Here is a 6,897-nt window from a genome sequence, read left to right as displayed (position 1 = left end):
CCTCAGGTCTTTACTCACCAGCCACCCACAACCTGTAGATGTACAGGTTCAAAGTTAGCAGCACTCACTCAGTACAGCAATCACAGGCCTTGAGAAAGGTAGGCTGAAGCCCTGTACACACGATCGGAAATCCTGCCAGCAAAAGATTGAGAGCAGGTTCTCTATTTTTCCAACGGAAAGAGTTCAAATCGGAGATTCCGATCATCTGCAGCAATTCCAACGCGCAAAATTCCTACGCATGCTCGGAAACAATTCCACGCATGCTCAGAAGCATTGAACTTCATTTTCTTGGCTCGTCGTAGTGTTGTTTGCCACCGCGTTCTTGAAAGTTCAAGAACTTTTATGTGACCGTTTGTATGCAAGCCAAGCTTGAGCATAATTCTGTCGGAAAAACCACCCAAGATTTTTCAGATTTTGCTATTTTCTCACTATTGAGTGCCTTGTGAGCCCCTACTGCACCTTTGCTTGTACTACCTATCTTGTGTGGATCACCCACTATTAATAATAATTGTAATATATATATATACATTACAATATCAATATACATATATATTACAATATCAATATATGTATGTATATATATATATATATATATATATATATATATATATATATATATATCACTGCTGGTGCTCAATTTTTCTTGGGGGGGCGGCCCGCGGCCTCGCTCAAACAGCGCCCGTTCGATTGATCGCGCTTCCCCCCATTGCTTGATCTCCGCATCGCTTGTCCATCACCCGCCAGCTCCGCACTTACAACTTAGTTATCGTGGCCAATCGGGTCTTAGGACTTATTTCCTGATTGACCAGGATGAGAAACAGGAAGACATCAGCGTATATTAATTCAGTGCTCCACGCCCCGAGCACACCCTTTTTGAAGCCATTTAGAGCCTCAGGCTCCAATCATGCGCTTTGGAAAGAAAAAAAACTGAAATCCATGCGTCCAGCACCCTGCATGTAGATTGGGGGCCGGGCGCATGAATTAGGGGGGTGGCGCCCCTGCGCCATGCATGAGCGACTGCCACTGATATATATATAAAATACAAAGGGGTTACAGCTTAGTGAGTATACAATTATAACCACTAAATTAGCAACTTCAGCCATCCCTGCCCTTTATAGTTACCAACCTGCATCATGCAGTGGAAATAGGAAAATTAATGCTTGGGTCCAAATAGCTTCATATATACAACACATGAGAAACTGAATGGGTGTTACCACTTGTTAACTCTTTCCTTCCTGGAAGATCGAATGGACAAATGGTTCGGGTGCCCCCAAAACTTTAAAATCACTTTAACCACTTGCCTACTGGGCACTTAAACACCCCTCCTGCCCTGACCAATTTTCAGCTTTCAGTGCTCCCACACTTTGAATGACAATTACTCAGTCATGCAACACTGTACCCAAATACATTTTTTGTCCTTTTTTCCCCACAAATAGAGCCTTTTGGTGGTAGTTGATCACTTCTGTTTTTTTTATTTTGTGCACTATAAATGAAAAAATAACGAAAATTTTGAAAAAAAACACATTTTTCTTAGTTTCTGTGATAAAATTTTGCAAATGATTAATTTTTCTTCATAAATTTTGGCCACAATTTTTACTGCTACATATCTTTGGTAAAAATAACCCAAATTAGTGGATATTGATTGGTCTTTGTGAAAGTTAGAGAGTCTACAAGCTGTGGTGCGAATCACACAAAATTGATCACATCTGATGTACTGGTGGCCTATCTCATTTCTTGTGACCCGAACAAGCCAGGAAAGTACAAATACCCCCCAAATGTAGACATTCCAAGGTATTTAGTAAGAGGAATGGTGAGCTTTTTGATGTTGTCATTTTTTTCCCACAATTCTTTCCATAATGAAGATTTTTTATTTTATTTTTTATTTTTCCACAAAATTGTCATTGTAATAGGTTATTTCTCTCACGTGGCATGTGTATACCTCAAATAATGCCCCAAAATAAATTCTGCTACTCCTCCTGAGTATTACGATACCACATGTGTGGGACTTTTCCACAGCCTGGCCACATAGGGAGGCCCAACATACAGGGAGCGCCATCAGTGTTCTAGGAGCATAAACTACACATCTAACTTGTTGACTACCTATTACACTTTTGAAGGCCCTGGAGCACCAGGACAATGACACATGACACCGTTGTGGCACTGATGACAGGTGGCAGTGGGAGCAGATGGCACTGATGACAGGTGGCAGTGGGGGCAGATGGCACTGACAGGTGGCAGTGGGGGCAGTGGGGACAGGTGGCAGTGGGGACAGATGGGCACTATATTTTCATTTAATTTTATTTAAAAAAAAAATGTTTTACACTGACCGCTGCATCTCTGCAACGGTTCATCTCTCCCTCCTCACACGCTGTCTGTGTGAGGAGGGAAAGCCGGCGATGAGAGATGATCTCATATGTTTACGCTGTGAGTGGCCGTTTACAGCGATCTGTGACTGGCTGTGTCCGGGGGACACGGCCAGCATAGAACTTCCCCGAAGCACGCCCGCGGCGGCACACAGAGGGAAGTTAAAGGGAGGATGTCCAGGGACGGCCTCCCGGCAGTCAGCGTCCGCACTGCAGCCGTCTTTTGGCTACAGCGCGGGCACGAAGTGGTTAAGCACTTCAGCCCTAGAGGATTCTACCCCCTTTCTAACCAGAGCACTTCTTGCGATTCGGCACTGAGTCGCTTTAACTGACAATTGCACAGTTGTGTGACATTGTACCCAAACAAAATTGACGTTCTTTTTTTCCCACAAATAGAGATTTCTTTTGGTGGTATTTGATCTGTATTTTTTGCGCTATAAACAAAAAAAGAGCGTCAATTTTGAAAAAAAAAGCAATATTTTTTACTTTTTGCTATAATAAATATCCCCCAAAAATATATATAAAAAAATAAAAAAATAAAAAATGTTTTCCTCAGTTTAGGCCAATATGTATTCTTCTACATATTTTTGGTAAAAAAATAAAAATTAATCTCAATAAGCGTATATATTGATTGGTTTGTGCAAAATTTAAAGTGTCTACAAAATAGGGGATTTTTTTTTGGCACTTTTATTTTTTTTTAAAATGTATTAGTAATTTGCGGCGATCTGCGATTTTTTTCGAGACTGCGACATTATGGCAGACACAGCCGACATTTTTGACACTATTTTGGGACCATTGTCATTTATACAGCGATCAATGCTATAAAATTGCATTGATTACTGTGTAAATGACACTCACAGTGAAGGGGTTAACCACTAGGGGGCAGTGAAGGGGTTAAGTGTGTCCTAGGGAGTGATTCTAACTGTTAGGTGGATGGGCTTCAACACAGGATGAGAGAAAGCTGTGATTACTGTCCTGTCACTAGGCAGAACTGGGAAATGCTTTGTTTACAAAAGCATCTCCCCGTTCTCCGTTTATTTACGGCACCACCCCCCATCCATGTATCACGCCCCTAATCTACATGCAGAGCACTGAATGCATGAATTCCAATGGGGGGTTAAGCACGTGATTAGAGCCAGAGGCTCTAATAGGCTTCAAAAAATGTTGGGCTTGGGGGCGCAGAGCATTGCACTCCAAGCCCACCCAGTTGTGTGAGAATAGTGAATTAATATTCTCTATTCTCACACGGATCCTCCTCCTAGCCAATCAGGAAGCCGATCTGTCGCCCGATTGTCTGAAAGGATAGGCGATTCTATTGGACACCTAGGAGGAAGAGGGAGGAGATGCATGGTGGAAGCAAAGGAGGAGGAAAGATAAAAGCTGAAGCCTGTTTCTGGGGTTAGCGCGGAGCTTTGATGTCCGAAGGTCCTCACGCAGGTGGAAGGATGTGCCGCCAGGTGCAGTCAGCCGACCGACCTGGGGGGGTTGTTTGCCACCCCCCCAAAAAAAAACACCAGCCGCCACTGTAATATATATATATATATATATATATATATATATATATATATATATATATATATATATATATACACACACACACACACTGCATGTCTTCATAGGCTGACTAATTGTCAGAATTATTGCAATAAGTGGTCATCCACCATAAAGCTGAATGAGTCAACAGTAAACAGATGATAAAAAATTTCAGGAAACTCAGTAATACACAATGTACAGTATATCTATTTACACTCACCCCACTTACAAAGGCATGTTTAATGTCAGCACAGTATTATTATGTAAGTATTCCTCTAGTTTGCCATGACATAATTGAGAGGAGGATTGGCCACACACTGGAAGATAACATTTTATTGATCTACATGCACTGGCCAGAGGTACTTTTCTTAACAGTATAAACAAGATATTATAGCAGTTTGGACACAATGATTGCTTTATGACATCTTTGTTAGTTTTTCTGACTTGCAGAACTGGAAAAGCAAACAGTTCAGCATAACAATTTCCTCACTTTCAGACGTAGCTGTTTCCCAATCCGGACCAGACGTCGTAAAGTTTAATATGACAGGGCTGCATATGATATGTTATGTGCGGACAGCAGGTGATGTCAGGGTAAGACAATTGTAAAAGCAGCCCAATGCCCAAACAGATGTAGTAACAGGTGTAACTCTTGTAAGATGATATTTGTATGACTTTAAATAGTCACCACCAAGATACAATTTCTGATTTTTTTGGGGGGAAATATAAACAAACACGACAAATAGTAACCAAAATTATTTAAATAGTAAAAATGGGCATTAAAGTACATGTTAACCCACCATTCAAATAAGGGGCGCACACCAAAGAGGTTCAACCCCAGCCAAGGGTTACTGCAATGTTAACCCAATTACTAAAAATTACGTATAAGCTTTAGAAAGTAATGTATTTTCAAAAGTAATTTTTAACCATCTTTAAATCAGCAACTTTAATTTAAAATGATCCATGTGGACCTTGCCATTAAGGTCTTTGTTCCAACCCTTTCTGTTACAGGGTGACAACAGCCATCCTTGTCTTTCAGCTGTGCCCCTATGTTGTCACCTTGTCACAGCTTCTAAAGGAGACTACAAGTGGCTGCTTCAACACACATTACATAAGCCAGATCACAGGGAACCTGGACATGTGAACCAACTCACCTTGCAGGCTTAATGGATGCAACCCCACTTATTCATGTGAAGTGTCCATGGGATAATTACCTCCAGTTTGGATGGCTGTGAAGTTATCTAGTGACTCTCTATTATGATATATGTTGCAAGCTTTCTTATCTATTGACTTTACAACTGTAGCCTGAATTGTTCTCAATATTCCAAATCAAGTGGATGGATAGTATGTTAACACAAGTTGGGAATCTGTCGCAGTTTATTTCACATTGAGGAGGGTTCCCCTCCATGCTCCAGCGCCCTCCCAGGGAGCCACTTCGCCGGTGCTATTCTGTGTTGAGACGAGTGCTGTGTGGTTTTCATGAACCCTGATGAAGCAAAAGTTGACAAAACGTGTCGGTATGTGAAGACCTTTTTGCAACAGCATTCCATTATCGCTTTAATGTAGTGATACATACATGTTTATATGTTTTTATTTTTGCTACTAATAAATTGAATGGTTTCATAACATTTTTTGCTTGTTGTCTTGGCCTGTACAGTCCAATATCTCTTTTCCCATTCTCCATAACTATTACATAAGTATGGTCAACTTTTGTCACCATCAAGTAACCCTCCCTAAGAAAGTACTTGTGGACAGAAAATGAATGCAAAGAGAAGTCAGCACTGCGTTCTGCATCACTATACTGTGAATGAAGGGTGCCATGGTGACCCCTCAGCTGGTAGGCCCATGACACCCTGCCAGTACATTTTTTGGTATTCCAGGCTGGTAATTATTCAAACCAGAGCACTAAGAACACCTTATGGAGAAAAACAAGTACTGCCAAGGGTGGGGGGCTGGATTAAGGTAAGTACTGCAGCATGGGCTGCTTTTTTTTATTATTTAAACAAAATGCCCTGTGTAGTAGCTTTAACTAAAATTCTATTTGGATTTGACAGATTAATAAACAATAGCGGGACACAGATCCTTTACTTTTACTGCTTGCTTTCATCTCTAGATGTAAAATAAAAAAACAAACCACATCAATTTAAACATGAATGACATGTCATTATCATGAAACCACTGGCATATGCCACAAGCCACAAAAGAAAACAAATCCACACACATAAAGGCTCAATTCAACAAGCTATAATGATTGCAATTTTCCAAAATAGATGCTAAACATAAACTTTGAAATTTTTGTCTGTAGTTACCGTACTTAATGAAACAGAGTTATCTGAAATAAATCTGCTATAAAAGGTATACCACATCCCCAGAAGAATAGAAAAAATGGAGAAACCCCCTAGTGGGACTTTATAGGTACTACCATATTTCACATACATAGGAAAAAAAAAAAAAAATATATATATATATATATATATATATATATATATATATATATGAAATGTATTATTATACAAAAAATACATAATTACAATATCACAGAAACATATAAATAATCAAGGATGCATAGCAATACACAAAAAATCATGGATAGGTGTAATGGAGTAACCCAAACCCAACAACGTTTCAGAGATGAGTCGTATTCTCCTTCATCAGGGATTTTTTTCCGGGTAACACCATCAATCCTAATCACTAGAAAGGTACATTCTAGCATCCAAAACAATTTTAAAATAAATGCAGAAGAGACATCCTGACGCAGGGGCCAATCCGAATCCCGTCCAACCAGATATTCTTTAAAGAGTATATAGATGGTAAACAAGAAAAAGGAAAATTGGAAAGGACAAGGGAAGAGTATTGCATTCCCCCATTTAATCACCTATCCTATCAGCCACACTGCAGTCCAAAATATCGGACCAACAGGGGGCCTACATGTGCACTGGGGCCCAGAAAAGGCTGGAGAATCTTAGTCAAACAGTGATGTCGCTTACAGGCCACTAATAAACAG

The sequence above is a fragment of the Lithobates pipiens genome, unplaced genomic scaffold (assembly GCF_037356315.1).
Source record: "Lithobates pipiens isolate NorthernLeopardFrog02 unplaced genomic scaffold, aLitPip1_a1.2 Scaffold_18, whole genome shotgun sequence".
Classification (NCBI taxonomy): Eukaryota; Metazoa; Chordata; class Amphibia; order Anura; family Ranidae; genus Lithobates; species Lithobates pipiens.
Note: the sequence above shows the minus strand (reverse complement) of the source record.